Source organism: Ambystoma mexicanum, chromosome 3q, assembly GCF_040938575.1.
Source record: "Ambystoma mexicanum isolate Mex_15411 chromosome 3q, UKY_AmexF1_1, whole genome shotgun sequence".
In the NCBI taxonomy this organism is placed as follows: domain Eukaryota; kingdom Metazoa; phylum Chordata; class Amphibia; order Caudata; family Ambystomatidae; genus Ambystoma; species Ambystoma mexicanum.
In genome coordinates, this window is record NC_090926.1 from 553,616,015 (window position 1) to 553,639,268 (window position 23,254).

At 44.7% G+C, this 23,254-nt stretch overlaps 1 long non-coding RNA gene across 1 annotated transcript in view; it reads left to right on the forward strand.

The window, feature by feature from the left end:
• The window catches only part of LOC138582733 (uncharacterized), a 443,177-nt gene that overhangs the window by 418,996 nt on the left and 927 nt on the right, over positions 1–23,254 (forward strand). The window lies entirely within an intron of this gene.

Here is a 23,254-nt window from a genome sequence, read left to right on the forward strand (position 1 = left end):
AGCCAAAGATGAACACAATAAGATTGCCAGGATAGCAGCATACCTTTACCTATATATGGGAGACATGCAGGATAAATGCACTGAAAGCCAAGATCTGGCAAATAGGAAACAGATGGCAGTAGAGAAGGCCCGATCTGATCTGGCCTCTTCTGAGCAGAGGCTGCAGAGGAGCCAGGAGTCAGAAAATGATAGTAGGCAATATATCATTAAAATAAAAGAGGATATGGGCATCCTACAACAGGAAAAGACAGACCAGGATACCAGATTTCTGGCCCTGCAGAAGGAGCACCAAGACATTTTGGACTCCTTACTGCAGAACCAGAAAAAGTTGGAGCAACAGATCAATTTCAACAGGGCATGCGCGGAGCAGGTAGTCACCCTGCAAAGCCAGCTAGATAGAGAGAAAGAGGAGAGCAATAAACTGATTCTGAAAGACCTGGATACCCAGGCAGAGTTTGATGAGAAGCGCCAAAAAGCTGGTGCCTTTCAACGACAGAGGGACGACCTGGCAGCACAGATGCAGGCTCTCAGTCAGGAAAGAGACACTGTAGGCCAGGAAGTCTGCCACTTAAAAAAGGAAATTGAAGAAAATCACCTGGCCCTCCAGGGGCTGGGTGACCTCCAAAAAGAAAACCGGAACTTAGTAGAGCACACCAGAAGGGTGGAAGATGCTCTGGCAAGAAAGGAGCAGGCCAGTAGGGATGGGACTCAGGAGGTAAACCTCCTGCAGCAAAGACTGGCCCAGTTCTCCAGGACCAACCAGGAAGCACAGAGGGAAAATGAGGCCCTCTGTCAACACAATGATAGGCTCCAACAACAGGTAGCGATGCAGGAGAGACTGATAGAGTCTAGTAAGGCCTTGACTGAGGAACTGAAAGCACAAATGCAGGCTCTTGCATTGCAACAGGGAGCAGGGGCGGATAGAGAGGAGGTCCTCTGGGAAAGAGAGACTCCTGACCATAACCTCAGGAGCCCTAACACCAGGGGCCTTCATCTCTCCCAGTCCCTGGACTCTACCACCCCCATGTCCCCTGGCGCACATGAGCACAGGGCCACAGGGATGGCAGATTACTATCCAGCTAAAAGTATGGGGCTCATAGGCCAGTACCACTCAGGAATGGAGGGGTGGGCATCCGGGTATGGGCACCCAAGTACAGTACAGTTCAATGGGGAACCCCAGGAGAGTAGGCCCATTAAGGGCATCCTGAAAACCTCTGCCCAGTTAGGTCAGTGGGGGGGGGTACCCAGCAAATCCTGGCCGCAAGGAGGGATCTGAAGACTCCTCTGAGCACCACAGGAAACAGGAGACCAGGTCCCCACATTCTGCCAGCCATTCCCAGGCTCGCAGAATCCGGGAAAACCTGGAAGATCTGACGGGAACCTCTGGGAGCAGTGCCTCTGAGTCAGAGGATGAATGGACCAGGGTTACCCGAACCAAAAGGGCCAGTAAGGCAAAAAGGGCCTTGCTTAAGGACCCCTTAAAGCAGATTAAGGCGATCAGGAGCGTCATCACGACTTACCATAAGAACGCTAAGTATTCTGTTTGGGAGCACTTAGAGTTGTTTGAGCAAATGATGGAGACTTTCCATTTGAAGGACAGCCAAAGATGTATTCAATATGTAAAGTGGACCTTCTCCCCGGAATACTCCAGTTTCTTTGCGGGGCTGGAGGACCAAAATCATTTAAGATGGTCCACCTATAAGGCGGCCATCTTGAAACATTTTTCTGTTCACAGAAATCCTCAAGAGGCTCGCAAGGCAGCCTACAATTTGCAATGTGGGGAGGATCAGGCCCCACAAGAATTTGTGCAAGAACTGAAACGTGCTTTTGCGCAGACCACCAGAAGGGTGCGCACAGACAGTAGAGAATTCATTAATACATTTTTTCATGCCTTGCCCAAATACATAATGACCCAACTCGTGAGGGATTTTCACGAGAAAAGATCTTTAGACTGGGTCATTGAACAGGCTACCCGGATCTATGAGGTGCAGAAACCGGTAGATAGCAAAAGTAATGCCCAGAAAAACCCCAAAGCCAACAGCACCCCTGCTGCTGCCAAGGTGGCAGAGGTAAAGGTCACCCCCGTTTTGGATTTGGAGATGGGGGGGCCTAAAAACCTACCTGCACCTAATAATGCTAGGCCCAGGAGGTCCTCGGGTCAGTCACAGACAGGGAGCCAAGGAGGCAGCCCCACAAATGGGGTCCCTCGCTCTCCTGATTATGTAAGTCCCCGTTACAAGGGAAATCGACCCATCCTGGGTTATGTGTGGACTCCCCCAGCCCAAGGGGGGGATCCAACCGAGCACCGAACCCAGGGAACTTCCCTCCAAACTTTCCACAGGAGGGCAGAAATTCTCCAAACCCTGGGCAGAACTTTTTCCCCAGGTATCCACCCAATTTTCAGCCCCAAAATCCTCCACCCTTCTTTCCCCAATTCCCTGAGCCCAGACAACCTAATCCGGGAGAGGGGAGGCCAAGGGTGGAGGGGTACCCAAATCTTCCCAACCAGGGGTACTACCAAAGAAGGGATAGCTACCCTTCCCGGGATCAGCCCAGGGGAGAAAACAGGGCCCCGTATCAGCCTGAGCGGGTTTCCCAGTTAGAGCGCCAGGTTCAAAACATGACGCGGGATCTGGGTCACATACTGAGGGCTCAGCAGAACCCTCAGATCGGCATGCCGGCGCAGAACGCACCCAACTCTGGACCTGGTGCCCCAGAACAATGACGGGGGCAGCACCCCGATAACTCACCGGTTCCCAGGGAGGAGGCACAAGGGGAAGGGGGGTGTAAAGCCTTGGAGGAAGCTTCCTTCCTCACTTGTAAACAGCCCCCTGGAAACCCAGGAACCGGAAACAAAATCTCTTGCCCCTGAAAGTCTGCCTCCTAAGGAGCAGAGGGGGGTAGGAGAAACAAAAGACCCAAACAGACTCAGTTTGAGGAGGAGGTACAGATCTTCCAATTTGAGGGAGAGGGATCCTCAGAGGATCCTGGGAAAAGGATCTTCTCCTTCAGAGAGGGGGGAACTCCTCCCAAAGAAAAATGGGTCCCTAGGGATGCAAATCCAGACTGGGGAGATGTGGAGACTGAGCTACCGCCGCCCACCATCTCATCCCAGAACCAACAGCAAGAAAATCCCCTGGTTCAAACCCATCCTGGTGACTGCCTCCAAAAAGGGGGGGGGGGCGGCCCGGAACCGGAGCCAGGGGAACCCACAATGGCTCTGATCTCCAGTTGCCAACTTTTTCTTTCAGATTCCCAAGGCTCTCCACAGAATTCTGCCCAAATCTCTTCGCTAGCAATGTCCAAAACCAGAAAGTTAGCCCACCAGTTGTCCAAAAATATGCATTATCTGTTCCCCCTTGAGGAGAAGGAGGGAAGATACTATGCCCCGGTACAAGTACAGGGGAAGGGTACAATTTTGGCACTGGTGGACACTGGATCCAACTCCCAAAAGATCCAGCCATTCCCACATTCAAGCTGATAGACAAATGGGAAATGGACCTGTAAGCACCTAATTCCAAACATCTCCTGCCAAGCAGGTGTATGCTCAAAATCTCCATTGGCAACAAGAGCATAGTCCATAATTGTTGGGTCGTGCGAGACGTCACGGCCGCCTTTTACTTAGGCAGTGACATTCTCAATCGCTTTGCCATTAGTTTGGACCTAATAAACTTCAAAGCTTGGTCCCGATTAGCGGATAATCCCATGGGCTTTGATGATCCAGAAAAAGCATTTAGGTCAGCTCAATTGCTACCTTATGCAGTTGAAATTCAGATCAAAGAGGAAGTCACCATCCCAGAAAGGACCCGACAATTCTCCCTGGAAGTGAAAGTTAAAAGAGGACAACATTTGAAAAACCCTGATGCTTACATACATCTAAACGCTTCTCTCCAACAGCAAGGGTTGGGGGTAAACCCAACACCATTAGTCAACATAGAACATGACACCATTCCAATAGAGGTGGATAACAGCGACTTAAAGAGTATTACTCTAGCCGCAGGCACCATTATTGGAATGGCGGTTGATGACCGACATTTCTCCATTGATCTTGGAAATGAACTGTTAGGGCCAATCCCCAAGGACTGCTTTGACAGTGACAGTGATGACAATACAACACCAGACAGGATTTTTACCCGGCATGGGGGGAACTTCCTGGTGTACACTTCTTGCCCTTATGGTAAGGAAGATGTGACTTGTGACTTCAGGAGGGATGAGGTGATTTTCCAGGTCCATGTGGGCTGCCTTTCCCACCTGAAGCCTCCAGTCCAAATCAGCACTCTGACCAGGGACTTCTCCACCCAGCTGGAGGAGGCCGCTGAGATAGCCAAACCAGAAGTCTTTCCAGGCTTCAGGCAGATGGTGGAAGAGAGAGTCAACCTAGCTGATGCCTGTGTGACTCTGGAACAAAAGCAAAAGTTGAAACAAGTTTTCTTGGATTTCCAAGATCTCTTTGCGGTAGACTCATATGACTGTGGTCGCACTGACATCCACACAACAACAATCCCCACGGACCCTGGCATGACTCCAGTGTTTGTGAAGCAATATCGCTTGCCTCTCGCATCCATGGAGTCCCTTACTGAAATAATTAAGAACCTTGAGTCCCGGGGAATAATCCGTCCAGTCCACAGCACCTTCAATAATCCGGTGCTGGGAATACTGAAGCCAAACGGCCAGTGGAGACTCTGCGCCGACCTCAGGGAGCTCAACAAACGGGTCCATACTTCCCGATGGCCTCTGCCCTACATTGACCAAGGGCTGGCCCAGATCCAGGGGTCACAGGTATTCACTGCAATAGACCTGACCAATGGATACTGGACCGTGCCTGTCAGCAGGGAGGACCAATACAAACTGGCTTTTACCTTTGGGGGCCAGCAATACACATGGACCCGGACTCCCTTCGGATACCTTAACTCCGGTAATGAGTTCAATATTTTCCTACATAAGGCCATGCCCGATCTGGGTGCGAGGGGTAACCTGGCTTATGTAGATGATGTCCTCATCAAAAGTTCATCTGTGGAGGAACACATAGCGGAGATCCGTTATGTTCTGACGCAGTTGAGGGCCGCCGGAGCAAAACTTTCCTTTCAGAAAGCACAGTGGTGTAGAACACGTGTTAATTTCTTGGGGCATGAGATTACTCCTCAGGGTCTCTGTCCCCAGGAAAAGAAAGTGGAAGCACTTCAGAAACTGAAAGACCCCACAACTCTGCGGGAACTAAGGAGCCTCCTTGGACTGACTAATTACAGCAGAAAGTTCATTGAGGGCTACGCAGAGATCACCAGACCCCTGATTCATCTCCTGAAGGGGGGGGTCAAGTGGGAATGGGGTCCAGAACAAGCCGAGGCAGTAAGACAACTCAAAAGAAGCCTCTCACAAGCACCCTGCCTAGCTTACCCTGTCAGAAACAAGGAGTTCTTCCTGGAGACAGGGTTCTCTAATACGTGCTTGACGGCAGTATTATACCAAAAGCATGACAAGGTCAATAAAGTAATCTCCTATGCGAGCAAAACTTTATCCTCTGTGGAGGAAAAATTCAACGATTGTGAGAAGGCACTCCTGGCAACGGTGTGGGCATTGAAGAATTACCGCCCGTTTATCCAGGGGGAACACATCATACTGGAGACTCCACACCAGCCTCTGCAATATCTCCAAAGTGATAGAATCCGGGCCGGAAATGTGAGTAATTCCCGAATTACTTCCTGGATTCTGTCAATGCAAGGCTTTCCTGTGGAGGTCAGATATGGCCAAAACAAGAAGAGTCCCCTCGCGCAAGGTCTGGCTGACTTGCATGATTGTGCCAGAGAAAACTGTCTCGAGGACGAGAGTATAAAAATAAAGGACAACACGGAGGCATACCTTAATTCCCCACACAAAGTCTTTGAAGAGGACAAGTGTGAGGGAATGCCCACTGTCTATGTGGATGGATGCTCTTACCATGTTGACAACAACGGGGAGAAAGAACTGGTGGCCGGCGTAGGGAATGCATGGGTGAATGAGTCCCCAGAACCCTCCGCTGGATACAAAATTGGTCCCCAAAGTAGTCAGGTGGCAGAATTGATGGCTGTGCAACAGGCCATCCTCACTGCTGTCCAGCATCAACTCCACGAACTGGTCATAATCACAGATTCGGATTATGTACGGAACGGGTTCGTGGAGCACCTGGTTAATTGGAAAACCAGAGGCATGTTATGTGCTAACAACAAACCCTTGAAACATGGGAAGTTGATCCAAAACATTGATGATCTGGTCACCTCGAATGAGATGACCATCTATTGGAAAAAGATCAAGGGTCATTCCAAAGTAGAGGGACCAGACAAAATTGGAAATGACTTAGCTGATCAGCTGGCCAAAACCGGGGCCATCCAAGGGGATCTAATTGAGATTGAGTCCCTGTTGGGGGAAATCCAGGTCACTGCTATCACTAGGTCCCAGACAAATGCTCACAACGACCTTTCAATTGCACAATGGAGTAAGGAGACCCCTGATGCTGATTTGATTACCGCTCAGAAGGGGGATCCAATTATTGGTAAGTTTTACCAGCACCTTGAGGACCCTGAGAACTTTCCCCTGACGGATACCGATTACATTGGGAAAGAGGACCTAAGAGTGTTGATGAAATGTCCAAAAATGTTCTGCATCCAAGACGGTTTGTTGGTAAGGAAATCCAAAGCTGGCCACGATCAGTGGGTGGTTCCTACCTCATTCCGAAGCCTGATGTTAAGTCACGCCCATGATGCGGCCACCGCCGGTCATAGGGGGTTTCACACAACACTGGAAATCTTAAGAGAGGTTGCATACTGGCCACACATGGGGCAGGACCTCGACCAATACTTGAAGGGGTGTCTTGTGTGTGCACAATTTCAGCCATCATCCCTCACGCACCGTGCACCCCTCCAAAAGAGGGGGATGACACTGCCATGGTCAGATTTACAAATCGACTTTGTAGGCCCCGTGATTCGCTCTGCTAGGGGGGAATAAGTACATGTTGACTGTGACATGCTTGTTTACCAAGTGGGTGGAATGTCTCCCAGCCCCAAATTGCAAGGCAGAAACAGCAGCTGCCCTGATGATTAACCATATCTTTTCCCGTTTTGGTCTACCTCAAAGGATTGAGTCAGACAGAGGTAGCCACTTCACCAGTGAAGTAATGACAAAGATGTGGGAGATACTGGGGGTCAAGAGAAAGCTACACATTGCTTACAGGCCAGCTTCTTCTGGAGCAGTAGAACGCTACAACCGAACCATTGTGAGCATCTTAAAAAAGTTTGTGGCAGATTCTGGGCCAAGTTGGGATATCCGATTACCTCTGGTCCTAATGGCCATCAGATCTACCCCTTCATCTGCAACCAAAATGTCACCATTTGAGTTGATGACTGGGCGCAAGATGGTGCTTCCGCAGCATTTGCTCTATAGGACCCAAGAGCAGACAACGATAAATGCCTCCACTACTCATGAGTATGTGGAGAATTTAAGGAAACACCTCCAACATGCTTTTGCTTACGCTCAGCGGAATCTAGAAAGATCAGCTGATAGCATGAAGACCCACTATGACCTGAAAACTTCCAGGAAGGAATATCAGGTGGGAGACCGGGTCTATCTATACAACTTCCAAAGGAACCAGGCCAAGCAGCGCAAATTTTTGCCTACATGGAAGGGACCCTTTGAGATTATAGACAAAATCTCCCCTGTGGCCTACAAAATCCACATCCCCAAAGGTCCTTTGGCAGCGGGGGAAGACAAGTGGGTCCACATAAACCAGTTGAAATGTTGCCATCCCAGGCACACTCTGCAACAACTGGAGGAATCCTCTGGAATCCTAGCGGGTACTGTCTCAGACTAATTCAGTTCCAACCATAAAACATACCACATCTAGTCTCTAAAATATTGTGATTTGCATGAAACTGTCTCTTAGTTATACTGTTTTTTTTTCAAAATAAGAATGTAATGTTTCGTTATGATGAAATGCATATGCTGCCCCACTATCTCAACAGTGGTGAAAAAACGTCTATGAGTAGGTATTGCCGCTTTTGCTTTATCATCCTAGGAGAGATGAAACCATGGAGAATGACCAAGGAGGATGATCCGGAGACTGGGAGGATGACGCAAGGGGGCCCGGGGTACCGCCCAATCTTCCAATCAGGACCGGCAAGGAGAACCGATCGATCAATACCGGATGGAGGAAAAGATGCTGAACTGTGCCATCTATTGGAAGAAGATGAGGAAACATCCCAGGTCTTGCGAGTCCCATCAGTGAAATAGAATGGCCATCGCAAGAGGGGGGCTTGTGGAATGTTTTTATCCACGCATCCAAGCCCTACCTCAAAACTGTGCAGTACTGACATGGAAAACATCATGATGGCCAGAGCTTCCCAGAAAATGCACAGGGAAATGCACGAAGGATAGGCTGCCACTCATTTTTGCCGATGTTATGGGCACAGAAGGACACTGCCTAAAACCACCAGTGGACTACCCACACAGTAGTCTGAAACCAATGGGAGTGGCAATGCTGATTGCCAAAAGCAAACCCATAACTGTGGAGAATTCATTTTCTTAAATCCCAAAAAGGGGTGCAGTACCAGTACTCACCACTATCAGAAAGCCGGCGTTTTAAAACCACCAGATTTTACTTTTTTGTAGAAAACTGAATAAATGAACCCAAAACATGCCAAAGAAAGACTTACTGAGAGGTGGATACAATGTAAGGTTATTTCTGAAGTGACTTGAAGGTGTATAACAAGACTGGCTGAGCTGTGGATTTCAGCAGTTTAAGTAAATTTGGACTGAAAGACACTAAAAATCTAAATGTTTAAATTGACTGAGTGACCTACTTTTGAGTGTCACATAGGTTGCAATTGTTTAAATGTCATAGTTTTGAACTTAGAATCAGCATTCTAGCTGCATATGTAAAAAATTGTATTGACTTAAACTGGGGAACAAAAAGTGACATTTTATCTGAAACCTGGCTTGAGAAACTGAATTCTGCCTGACAACTACCCCCATCAGGAGTGAAACTTGAGTCACAGCTGTATTCCCAGGCCTATCTGCCTTTTGCTGGCCACACTAAGGATATGCCATCTCTCTGATAATTGAATTAAGGGGAGCCCCCACAGAATACAGGAGCTCTGAACAAAGCCCTGTCCTGACTCAGGCAAATGTTTTATTGCAGATGTCGTAAAACAGCTTCCTCTTGGCAGAAGCTGGGAGGGGCAGGGTCTCTGAGCTTGGCAGAAACTGGAAAGACTGGTTTCTGTACCATGTGACCTGAAAAGACACACCTCTATAGCCAGAATATGGTTTTAGAAAAAGATGAATAACTCATAGTACGGACTTGTGAAAATTATTTAAATGGTACCATAATTCTTGTGATTTTTCTGCCCACATTTTAAGAGGTTTTTAGAACCGGTGGCATGTTCAGGGGGGGTTTAGCGGAAAAGAGGATATTACTCAAAATGTGTGCATGTGAAAAATCTGACACTTCATCAACTAATGTCCATACTCCTTGCGCACATGTGTGTAAATTTGGGGTAATGTCCGGTATCGCAAACCAGTTAAAAAGTGCAAAATATTGCCATTTCTGAATGCAAGCCCCCAGGAAGAGCAGAGTTTGAACAGGGTATACCTCCTGTAATGCATGATGGGTGCATATGATTTTAAAACAATATGTACCTCTGCAAATATGTATTTGGTTCAAATCTAGATTTGTGTGCAAGTTGACAGGAGGAGTGGACTTTCTGCAGGCTGTAAAATGACATCACTCTGACACAACTTAGCTCCCCCAATCAAGTGAGAAATGGAAGTTTTACCAATTAGAAGCTGAGAGAGAGGTAGGGTCAGTGATGCTAGAACACACCCACATTCTAAACTCATAAAAGCAGACAGACAGGACAGATAGGGACCTTCAAATCCATTTGCAGCTGGAAGCTCTGCCGGGAAAATCCATACTTCAAATCCATCAACCTCCAGAGAGCTAACATAGAGACTTCAATCTATCAACCTTCAGAGACCCAGACCAGACCAGCAGAGTAGAGCTGACCTGTTAGCAGAACCAGAGAGAGCTGACCCAGATCACTGTGAAGTGCAGAGACCAGAGTCCAGTCCTAAACCTGACCAGATCCGTGGCAAGGCATATTTCTAAATATATTGTGAGTACATAGCAAAACTGTGCAGAACCAATCTCTTAGTTAAAATAATATAATTCAATCCTATTTTAACCTAAGTAGAACTGTCTCCTGAATTGTCACCTGTCATTTGTAAAGCTGTCACCTGTCATTTTCTAGTTGCAAGCTGCACTTGTCTTTTTGAACTTTAAAATTTCAAATCTGAAAAACGACCTTTATTTAATCGCTCATATCTCCGTGACCGTTTGTGCTAGAGACTTGCAGTAACTTTCATCTGGAAGCTGAGATCCTAGGCTTTCATAGGATAGTCCTTGTAGTTCCTCTGTAATCGCGCCCGGCGCATTCGCAAATTTTGCAGCGATTTGCAAATTTCTTCACGTGTAAAAATCTGCTGCTGCTTGCCTTCCATTTGCCAAAAATTCGTTTAACCTACCAATTACTCCTAGATCCTTGCTAAAGTGAGCCTGGACTAATATTAACTTGATATCACTCACCCTGAACTCCTAGAGGGAATTAAAAGCATTTTAGTATATTTTTTCACTTCATTTCCAGCACATGTAAAAGCATTTTTGGGCCTGTGTTTCCAACTTCTGTAGTGTAAGCCTGCTGGGGTGACCTGAATCACATTTAATTGCATTTCTGAGAACTGTGTGTTTTCTTCCATTTCCTTGCATTGCATCAAGGGGGGGAGGGGACTGCCAGAGAAAAGTGATTACATTGTTTTGTTGAAATCATATTGAGTATTTTCTATACTGCATTTCATTCATTCAACCTTGCATTTCCTTGAACCCTATAAAACATTCTCTTCCACATTATTCTTCTGTCCCTATTTACCAGTGTGCTATCTTATCCATTTCATGTCAACTCCTTAGTGATTATAAAGAAGTGTGCTAGTGCCAGATTCTCCGTTGTTAATCTTTATCATATCAGATTAAGTGTGCTATTCAATTATTAATTTATTCTAAAGTGTGATATATATATATTGTTTAAATTATCAAATAAACCTTTTAAACTTGCAAAACAGAACTACTTCTTGGCTCAGTGGGGTCAGGAGGATTCCAAGAGAGGAGTGTTATATAGGGGTAGTCATCCAGAACGCATGAACTGGACATAAAGATATATCAATAAGGGTTTTCATTCAGTATTCTGACTAGGCGTTGACTTAGCTGTAGTGCTGAATTGAATCCTCTTACAAATGGCAGACATGGCCATAGTATGATGGAGCCACCTGAGGTGCCATTTGTAAAGCATCTGTTCTGTATTCTTTAATATAATTAGCAGGCATGGGTTGCATACATTGACAATTATAAATCGATCATTACATTAAATTATTGCCAAGAACAAAAGACAACCTCAGGTGAACCCGATGTTGACCAATATTTGTTTATGATTCTGGTCTTTTAAAAATATCAGTGGGTTTCAAACACAAATCTCCCACAAAAACCTTATGAAAATACAGAAGCTACCATAAAACAGTTCCATGGTGAGTAAACTATGAGCTATGAAGATAAAGAAATAGCTATCAAATTACACCTGTTACCTTTTGTGATTAAGGAGTTGAAACTGGCCAATAACAATATTGATGAGGAAATATAAAAAGCCTTTTCTTTCAAAATGACTTGAAATGAATATGTTGTATCAGGAGAAACAAGTTGACTTCAGATGCAGCTGGACAGCAGGTGGAAATGAAGAGTTGGTGGTCTGGGGGCAAATTGGAAAAGCACAATAATCAGCTATTTTGGCTGCCCATGAACAATTTCCCCACAGAGTTAGACATGCCAAGTGCAGCAAAGGTACAATCGGGTACAAGAGGTTGGAAGACAAAAGCCACAATGGCACATTTACAAGCGTGCAGTGGTGTGTGATGGCGTGGAAGAGCACGACCAATCTTGAATATGCTTTTTCAGACTCTTTGTGACCTTTAAAGAGTGTTGAAATTTCACTGAGCTTTGAAATTGAAATAATTGTAAAGTATTGACCTTAGAAATATCTCCCATTTTTGTAAATGCAGCCCTACATCTCTTCACTCTCAAGAGCCATGCCCTGCTTTTTCTCAGCCCCACCTGACAACACCGACAGCATCTATAATACATTTGAATTCGTAGAATTCTTTATTTTTCCACTCTTTATTTTCTGTCACTCTCAGGTGCTTATTGACCTGTGCATTGTGTCTACTTACTGATTAGTGTAGCAAAGAACAACACTTCCCGAAACTATGCTATGTCCCTTATTGAAGCCGAGGGGCAAGTGTGGAATCGAGGATAGTCTTCTGTCAGCATAAGAGAAACCAGAAAGCACCGAAAGCCCTCTGCAGATGTATGTGTGACCTTGGAACTGCAGTCTTGAAACATTATGTGCCTCATTACATGTTAGACAGTATTATTTCCGGTGAAACCGCCAAACTCAATTATGTTTACCACATGCAGCAATGGAAACTTAGCAGCGTGCTACAAGTGCAGGTTATTGCGCAATGGACTCAATTGGGGCCCTGCTGCATTACTATCTCCAGTAATACCACATGGGACAATCCCACCTTTGCAATTGCAGTAATGCCTCCACTTACAACCTGGCGGTTTTGAACCCATGGCAGTTCCAAAACACCTAATTGGTAGGAGCAGTCAAACAGGCAATATTCTGAAATACTGCATTTATTACCAGAAGCACAGAACTCATAATGAGGCCTATTATGTTTGAGGCTGTATATTAGTAGCTGCCAGTAAAACTGCTGGGGCTGAAAACAATGGCTGAAGCAGTAGTCAGGGATGAAGCAGGTAAAGGACAGTAGATTGGAAGGCTGGGAGCAAGGTAAGAAGGACGATGAGGCAAGGTAAGAAAAGCCATGATGGTTCAGAGATCAGACCCAGGACCATTTTGATTCGTCATGAACTTACAGCGACCCTCTTGCAAAGTCAGTTATAGGGCACACAAGTCAGAAAGTGGGTAGCCTTCATGTTGGATTAGCGTCCACCACTACTGTGGCTAGCGTTTAAGGGCACTGTGGACGTGCATTGCAAGGTGCGGCAGCAGCGTTATTCTGACTGTCCAAGACTGCAAAGCGTTACCGTGGTATCGCCATAGCCTCTCATTATCACAAACTCTGGCTGTATGGAAATCAGCGATTGAGGCAAGAGCCAACGTCGCCTCCATGTATCAGCACTGAGGCGCACCAGATCGCAGAGAAAAAAGTTACCAAAATTCAACAAGGATAGCTTCTAAACATTTATGGTCACGGAAGAACGATATACATTATATACCTGTTCTTAAGTGAGTGTAGAACAAAATGTGATTTGATTCAGTTTAAATGTAGTGTTATTGCCTTAAGCAACCATAATTGAGCTAATTTGCTCAAATACATTTGCTTCAGTATTATTGCACAATTTCTTAGTGCTATGCTCATGAAAATGCCATATTCATAAGGTTGGTCCCCTTCCAAGATGATTTCAATATACACTTAGGTTTTTCGGTAGTTTGTCAGGTTTGAAGACTAGATAATGGGGATATTGGAAGGAGCATTTATGGGCACTGTGATTAGTGCTGGGCTCGGTTATGGATTTTAGACTGGTAAAGGATCCCGCAAGTTACCACATGCTGTCCCCATTGAAATCATATTGAAAAACTTTGAGAAACCACTGGCGGCCATACTACCCACCATGCATGGAGACTCACAAAGAAACAGTGCATTTGTGGCACCCTAACCTTGCAATGGTTAGGGTCCCCCAAGGCGCCATACAGCAACCAGGTCCCAGATGGGGCCTTGGATGAAATACAAATGTGTCTCAAGTATAGTGAGATCACTACAGTGCCTTGGATGCGTTTTCAAAGGAACTTTAACTTTCAGCACACTCTCTTTGATTGAATTGCCTGATTAAAAACAAAATTGCCCAATACTCAACCTCTCGGGCCGGTCCACCACTGGCCTATACTATCCTACTCCCTTCCCTTTGGTGAATCCCAATGGTCCTTTCTGGGTTGCCTCATCTCCACACTTTGCACCTCTTCTCTTTTAAGATTAATTTCCTCCTGTGTTTTCTCCTAACAGTTACAAGCAGATGTGTATTTTATTTATTGATTTATTACATTTATAATATGCCCAGAGGTATTACAGCGTAGTTACAGACAATGGGTAAATACAATCTTTATATTATAATACAAGAATACAATAAAACAATGGTAATGTTACATACAGTGTATATACAACGGACGGTGTAGGTCTAGTCTGGCAGGTAGGGGTTTACTCCTAGTTTAATATTGATTGAATAACCAAGTTTTCAGTGATTTTTTTTAATTGTGGGTAGGATGTTTCATTCGTGATATTGGTAGGTAGGGAGTTCCAGTGTCTAGAAGCAAGGACTTTGAAGCTGCTGCCGCCCGCTTTCTCTCTTTTGTATCGTGGGATTTCGAATTATTATTGGATCTGAGGAGTCTGGTCTGAGATTTCTTCAGGACTGTGTTGATGAGGTATTTGGGAGCTTTATTAGCAATGCATTTGTGCGTAATGCTTAGAGTTTTGAATAGTATACTAGCTTGGATGGGGAGCCAGTGGTTGTCTCGCCTGATAATGTAGATGTGTTCAGATTTTTTTTATTCCTAGGGCAGCACAGAGAGCTTTATTCTGCATAAGTTGAAGTTTGGCTATGTTGGTTTTGGAGGTGCTAAGGAAGAGGATGTTACAATAGTTGAGCTTGGAAAGTATGAGTGCTTTTGCTAATGTAACGCAGTTATTAGGTGAGAGGAATTTACGACTAAGGGAGATGAGTTTGGAGGTATAGGAGGTGGAGGAAGCTAGTGTGTTTATTTGTTTTGACATAGTTAAGGTGGCGTCTAAGTAGACACTGTCTTAACTTGTTTAAGTACTGGGATTGTGGTGCCATCAATGATGAATGATTTGTATGCCGGCTGAAGCGTGTCAATTTTGGAGGATTAACCTACTATGAGTAGCTCTGTTTTGTCATCATTGAGGCAGAAGCTATTGTTAGGCATCAAGTTGTGGATAATTCAGTAGATTTGATTGATAAGCAGTGAGTCTTGCTCGTGGTTGTCTGTTAGTGGGATGAGGATCTGGGTGTCATCTGCACAATTGGTGTAGATGACAACCATGGCATCCAGGGCTGCGAAGAGCAGGTTAGTATAGGCATTGTACAGTGTAGGGGATAGGCAGGAACATTGCGGGATGCCTATGGGAACTGGTATAGGGTCGGCTGATTCTTTGCCGATGGACACTCTTGATATCCTATCTGCTAAGAATGATTTAATCCAGTCAGTGGCATCCTTGGACAGCTTGAAGTTATTAGCTAGTGTGCCACAGAGATTTTCGTGGTCGACCAAATCTAATGCCGCCGAGAGATCCAGTAGCATTAGTAGGCAGAGTTTGCCTGCTTCTCTGGTGGCATCCATTTGGATCTTCAGATCGAGTAGGGCTGTCTCTGTGCTATGATTATGTCGGAATCCTGAATGTCGGTCTCCCAGTAGTTGGTGCTGTTCTAGGTGGTTTTGTATTTGGGAGTAAGCTATTTTGTCAATTATTTTTAGGAGAAAAGGGACCGTTTTAATAGTTCGGTAGTTTGGGGGGATTGATGGGTCTAGGTTCGGTTTTTTAGGAGGACTTTTTTCATGCTTTTTTAATGCTGGTGGGGACTGAATTGGCGAAGAAGGAAGCATTAACAAATTCAGTAATGATGGGTGTGAGGGTGGGGGCGCAGAGTTTGACTAGGTGGGATGGGAATTGGTCTTCTTTTCAGTTGGAGGCATTTAAGTTTGGCTATGGTGTCTGACACTTCTTTGTGTGAGACCAGTGTGAAGTGCAATGGATTGCCAATAGTGGTGTAGGATGGATTCGCTGTGATGTTGGGAAGAGTTTTTTTGCTATCAATTCTTTTTTGCAGTAGTAGGATTTTAGCTGCTACGGCGTCTTGCATTGTGGTGCACCAAGCTTTGCTGGCGTTCGTGGGTGCTGTAGCTTGACATGGATTGTCTAGCTCTCTAAGGATAGAGAATAGTTCTGTCTGAGGAAGTGTTAGTAATGCGATGGTTGAAGGCATTGGCTTTTTGGGTGATTATAGGTCATTTGTATTTTTTGTTGGCTTCATCAAAGGCATTCGCTGATTCTGGGGTGTTAGTTTTCCTGTGGAGGTGCTCAAGCAATCTTTTTCTGCGTCTCAGGGAGACTAGTTCCTCATTGAACTAGAAGCATGATTGTTTATCTGTCTTTCAAGTTTTGGTAGTGATGGAAGCAAGTAAATCAATAGTATGGGTGAGGCTTTGTTGGTACTGTTCTGCTAGGTGAGCAGGATTGTTAGTGTCTGGAGTAGTGTTGGCTAGTGCTGCATTCAGGACGGGGGAGAGGTTGTCTGCTGAGAGCTTCTTGATATTTATGGTTTCAAAGGTTTCAGGTTTTTTGGAGGTAGTGTGGTCTATGATATTGTTGTTAAGTGTGAAGTTGATAACAAAGTGACCTGACCACTCTACAGGGAGGATAGAGTCAATAGTAACTTGTGTATTCAGTGTAAGGAGCCAGTCCAGAGTTCTTCCTTTGGAGTGGGTGGGTTCATTTATCAGCTGTGCGAAATTTATGTCTAACATAGCTGTATAGAAGGCTGATGCGTCGAGATCAAGGGGATCACTGAAGCCTAAATTGATGTTTCGGAGAATGATACATTTACTGTTAGGCTTAATAATGGGTGTTAGTAGTAGGAGGATGTCCAAGTTCGGGTGATTATTTTTATTCTGAGATCTATACACTACCAGGAAATTGGTAGTGGTTTTGGGGTTGGATGTACATTTTACTAATAGTAGTTTGTAGCCCTGTATTTGTTCCATTGGACAGACTCTGATTTGCAGGGTGGTTCTGGCTATTAGGCGGACTCTGCCTCCTTGCGTGTTGGTCCTGTCTGTTCTGTGGATGCTAAAACCTGGGGGGATATTAAGAGCTAAGAATGGGCTTGCAGCAGGGTGTAGCCATGTTTCGGTGACCACCAAGATATCGAGTCGTTGGTCCACAATGAGGTCGTGGATTTCTATGGCATGAGCTCCGAGGGATCACGCATTGATGGTGTATTGGTGTATTTCCAGGAATATTGCCTAGGTTGGGGGTGTGAATATTGGTTTTTGATTTGGTTTGGGGTTTGATGGGTTTCTTGGAGTGGTCTTTGTGTTAGCAGTTGTATGAGTTAGTGTCTAGTTTAGTGGGTAAGTTTGTGGTTGTGGAGAGTCTGGTAGCTCAGAGGGTGGTTTTAATTCTGGCCCTAAATCTATCAAGTCTGTCAATGCCCAGGGTGGGTATAGTTTTTTTATCAGTCTCTTCAGGTCTGGGGTGTGTGGGAGAGTTGTGACTGGGGCTGGGGATGGTTAAGGTTGCCTTATTCGTGGCATTGGAAGAAGTGCTATTTATGGGTGCAATTTGTGTTGGGAATGGAGGTAGTGTAGGAAGGAATGGGGTGGGGCAGGGGATCGGGTGGTGGCGCTGGCAGCCCAGTCTGGGTGGTCCTTCATTGAACTTGATGAAAGAACCTCTTGTGCATGGAGTGGATTGGGGCATTATACAGAACGGGAACATGATAGTTGTCGGGAAGGTCAACATTATGTGGAAAAGATGGCTGCGTTATGTTTAGTCACTATTGCAAAATGGGCTGGTGCAGCTGAGTGGTTGCTTCATTCACTTTAGCTGCTATTACAGTATAGGCTAGTGCAGGTAGGAGCAGTGGGTTGTTTAGAGGTGGGGCAATTAACTGGGAAGGCCGGTATGCACGGTGATAGAATGAGCTATGTTAGCACTTTCAATGTACGTTCATGGGATAGTAACCTAGTATGGTAGAATAGGCTATTTCGATTTTTCTCAATGCAAGTGAAAAAACATAATCATAGGACTGGCTGTTTCAGTTTTTGGCAATTAACTAGAATGGCCAGAATACACAGTAATAGAATAGGCTATGTTGGTCCTTTCACTGCGCATTTATGGGAAAATATGCTAGATTAGTAGAATAGGCTATTTCGAATTTTCTCAATGCAAGTGAAAAAACATAATCATAGGGTGGACTGTTTCAATTTTTGGCAATTAACTAGAATGTCAGTATGCACGTTAGTAAAATAGGCTATGTCAGCACTTTCCAAGCACATGCACAATCGGGGGATAAAAAGCTGGAATGGTAGAATAGGCTACTTCAAGAAATATTTGGTACATGCGAAAGAATCACATTCAAAGGGTGCGTTGTTTCGATTATCATTGTGAGCCAATATACACATTGGTGTAATGAGCTATTGCTACGAGACAGTCGCGTGCAGACACAACAAGGTGATGGGTAATGCCATAAACTGTGTCACTATCAGCAGGGCTGACGGTAGCATTCGATTACAATGAGAGGTCTGATGGCCGAGGGAGCCAGAGGTAGGGGTACTCGTGAGATCGTTGAGTAACGGTGCAGTAAAGCGGTGAGCAAAAGGCAGGTAGGGAAACAATGCAGCTGGGAACAGTGCAGATGGTGCAAATGGTTGGTTGAGATGAGCGGGGCGGGTGAGTGCAAAAGGAAAAGGGCGCAACAGCGAAATATCATGAAAAGCTGGTACAACAATGTGGCTGTTGGTTTAGTAGGCAAAGATCTGACAATTTACCTCAAAGGTGGTCAACAATAAAGGCTGGTGTAGGTTACAGTCGTAGCCAGGTATCATTTTAACATATCTATGGCTATTTGTAATCAAGACATATGTTGACGTCAGTCAACGGACATGTTAACGGTTGGGCATATAATATACAAGTGTTCACGTTACGGCAGTTTCAATATTATGGACATCATGATGCAGACAGTAAATATATACTCACAGAGAAGACCAATAGGGATGTATGTTCGTGGCTAGGTGGTCAAGGTGAGTTGCGCAATGAAAGTAGTTTGTGGGGCAATCAGATGAGGCGAATGGGAGCTGGTAGAAGGTCTGAGTTTGAGTGTGGGGTTTTAGTATATCGAGGACGCCAGTGCAAGCTGTGTTGTAGGTGGCTGCATCTGCGTTACACACGCTGGGTATGTCGAACCACACTCAAATCCTCTTCTGCTTCACCGCCCCACTGAACGCTCAGATTTTCAGCTGCCATTTACCCACTGCCAATAGATGGGATTCACTTTCGTGCAACTCTTCAAAAACGGACATCATCTTCCGCCTGCTTCATATGTGTTCTCCCACCTCCACCCCAATACCTTTACCCCCAATGTCTTTAACAAATCCTAAGACGCTCTTAACTTTGTAGCTCTTTTTCACAGCTGGCTGAAACCGCCAGGTTTCATCACAACCACTGTTAAAACATCCAATTGAAACATGCTCAACATCTGAAAACTCCACCTCTACCTTACCTATCATGACACAAAACCTTGATTTCTATTCTTGTCTTCAACGGGTTGGGCAACGTCCTCACCCTCATTTTTGGACTTCCCCTACATTCCCTTTCTCTCCTACAGAAAGTGCTGAACTTTGCCACTCATATTCTCTTCATTTCCATTGTCTTCACACTCCCTAACATCACTTTAGCTGAGAGTTACATCCCATTAACACTGGTATCTCTGTAAATTGCAACCCCTATTCTACAGATCAGTCTCTAAGTCCCCTGCCCACAACATACCTTGCTAAATGTATATCCTGCAACTATCTTCCCCATAGGATGTGTTCACAAACAATACTAAACCTTGCCGTTTCCACTCTGTGCTGCCTCCTGCTTCTGCTTCTTTACAATACTTGCTCCCCACCACTGAAAGTCCATCCTTCTGAAATCGGGAAGTACTTGCCTTCAAGAACATGATCAAGAAAAACCTCCTATCCTTAATAGCATCCCCGGATATTGTTGCCCCCTTTGATGCGGCACCCTCCTCTCACCTGGACATCTTTTTGGAATGCATTGAACCCCTTTCATGTTATCAATGTGTGCCCCTCCATCCTACGATTTTTGTTTTGTTCATTTATCCACAACAGATGCTTTCTTTGTAACTTTGTGATGTATGTAGCCCTTGTTTTTATGTCCCTGGCCAGGGTGTACACACTTTAAACTCAATATGGGCCAGTAATGGGCCACACTGGAACCACCCCACCATCACAGTCCAGCTGGTAAAGTGAGGAGATGAGCTATCTGCAATTTTATGATTTTAATACAGGAGATGGTCCTCAATTCTGGTTTCCTGACATTAAATAAGGCACAGTACACCACAGGGGAGTTTTTTTACCCTAACAAGCATTTTAAATAAAAAACATATACATCTACTTAAGCAGGTTTTCTTTCTTAGGGTGCTCCCTTCAATTTCACTACCTTGTTTGTGTGTCTTTATAAGGGTAACATATACCCATCTACAACAAACGCCTATACATGGAAACTTTCCTGAAAACACTCGATAGTTGCCTTAACATTTATCAGTGTTTCTGAAGTGTGTAGCCAAAAGGGCTGGTGTAAATAAAAGTGCACAAAAAACAAATGGGGAGATCCCAAATATCCACTCTGGAAACGAGGGGGATTCCTACCTTGGTTTTGGGAAGAAAAGTCTTTCAAATATAGAGAAAGGTAGGAGAATGCTTACTCTTCAAAGAACTATAATCATCTAGACAAAAATATAAATTTGATTAAAGGTATCAAGATAAAAAGATCTCATTAAATGAGAAGACACTGTACATATAAAATACATTTTCAGACACTCTAAAAAATACACAGATGTAACAATGACAAAATACATTAAAAACATTCAAAAAATACAACTGCTAATACATCAATCTATATTCAAACCTCTGCTATGAATCCTTTTTGAGTTAGGTTTCTGATCTTTATGGATCTCTAAATACCATTACACAATCTAGTGTTACTCCTAAAGTGTAAACTCAATTACAATTTAGGAGTAACACTAGTGCACTATGCATTAGAGCATGCCTTCAACTTCTTGCTAATGCCACCTCACAAAATGGTCGACATACCTGCTACATTCCAATCAGAAGATATTAGTCCAGTCATGTGTTTTTATGTGCATTCTTTGACTGATAGTCTTGTATTTCTCAATTCTAAGCACAGGCCTGCAATTCCCAGAATGCACAGCAAATAAAACAACCGGGCTTTGCTACTATCTTGCAAATGGAATAGAGCATATTTTCATGTATGGACCTAGGTACACAACACCACTGGACAGAAACAAACATTGGCGCAAGCAGTAAGACAGGCCCCTTGCAATTTCTGGGTTCTATGCCTTCTGACCATGTCGGATTTCCTCCTTGCCCCTTTCCGAGATTAAAGTAGCAGTCACCGACACCATTTTGTATGGCAGAAATATTAAGAAACTTTTTTCGAGCACATGTAAGTATTTAATTGGGTAAGTCTTTTAACTTATCCCAAGAAAGACATAGGGCCTCATTACACGGATGGCGGTAAGGATTTACCGGTACCGGTAAAATACCGGTACCGGTAAATCCTTACCGCCTTACTACGAGGTCCCGTTGCGGGTTGGGGGATTTAACGCCTGCTTTTTGCAGGCGTTAAAATCCAACCCGCTAAGGGACCTCGGAGCTAATTATGGCATTGCAAAATTGCGGTGCCGTAATTAGCGCCTTCCCCATTCCCATAGAGCCCTATGGGGCAGAAATGGGAATGGGGAAGGGCAATGGGGGAAAGGGGATTTACCGCCCCTCCAACCTTGGAATGGGGCGGTAAATCCCCTTTCCGCCAAGGCGGTGCCGGTATTTTACCGGCATGAGCCATGGCGCTAATAGCGCCCTGGCTCACCGCCTACCGTGTAATGAGGCCCATAGATTTGCTTGGACAACAGAAAGATTCCCTCCAGACTATTTTTGCTGTAGTATTATGTTACATTGCGGCAGTGAGGGAGACATCCTCTTTTTGTTGGAGACTCCAAGGAGACTCGGTTGTCAGGTCTGCTGTCAGCAGGTGGTAAAACCTGGTGACACCGGGCGTCCTAATCTGGAAACAACTTCTGCACTCTCTCTGGGCAGAAACTGAGTTTACAGGGTGAAAAAAAGCTTTTAAAAACGTTTTTGTTCTGGGCATATATTGATCTCAGTGTTTCTCACTATATTGGTTCTTCATACACTGTTTTCCGTTCCAGCAGCAACAGTTTGTCACCAGCCGGTTGATAGTGCTCAATTGCCTTGGTGGTTGGCGCTATACACGCTGATATTAATGCTACATATGGTGATCCATTCTTGCATGAAATGTATATCATATTACAGTGCTGTAGTAACAATATTTTTCTTAGTGTACTGTAACAATGCTATGTGATGCCACTTTGTTTTGTCAAGGGGTGAAAGGTTGTGTGCCATCACTTCCTCTGATGTCAATTGGGGAGGGGTCAAATTACATTGCTTCCTGTGATGTCATCAGAGGCCAAGGTAGTGTGATGTCAATTCCGCTAACCCTGGCATTTTTGTGAAATGACGCCCCTGCTCAGAGGCCGTAAGTAAATGATACAAGCCCCAAATTAACTGTGAAAGGTTGAATGGCATGATTGTTTTTTGGTGTTTGGCACAGTTACCATCTCGGTTGCAAACTGCTAAGAAGTGGAAGTCACATCATCCCCTTGATTTGACTCCTGAGTATGTAAGCCACGCAATTAAATCAAATAGAAATGCACATTTTGCTGGGCAATGCAGAAGCAGACTGAACAGGTTTGATGGCTGGTCATGAAACTCCTTATGGATGGTGAGGAGCATGTAGCACTTTGGAGTGCAGGGATACTACCCAGGTACGGGGCCTCAAGGATGAATACATGAATGTATGTATGTACAGGTTGTGTGTTGGCGTGAGCCTCTGTGGTACGTCCTTTGCTATTTTCTTAGTACATATCAAAATGGTCTAAATATATATTTGTATTGCATTAATTGCTCTCATAAAAACGTTTAACAAATAGACTAACAATAATTGTAGTCTTTGCAAATGTCTCATACAGAAGCAACAGGCAAGACAATTTGCATATTACAGAAAAGGAGAATGAGTGGAGCAGACATGCTGACACAATATTCTGTACAATTTGGGTGTGCACTATGAAGAAAGATATTAGAGAAGTAGTGTTTGTCAGAATGGGAAAAGTGGTTACTGATTAGTACCTGAGACAAAGCACATTTCCCTTCAGTTCCATGCCCAAGAGCACAGTATAGTATGTGCATATCTTTGC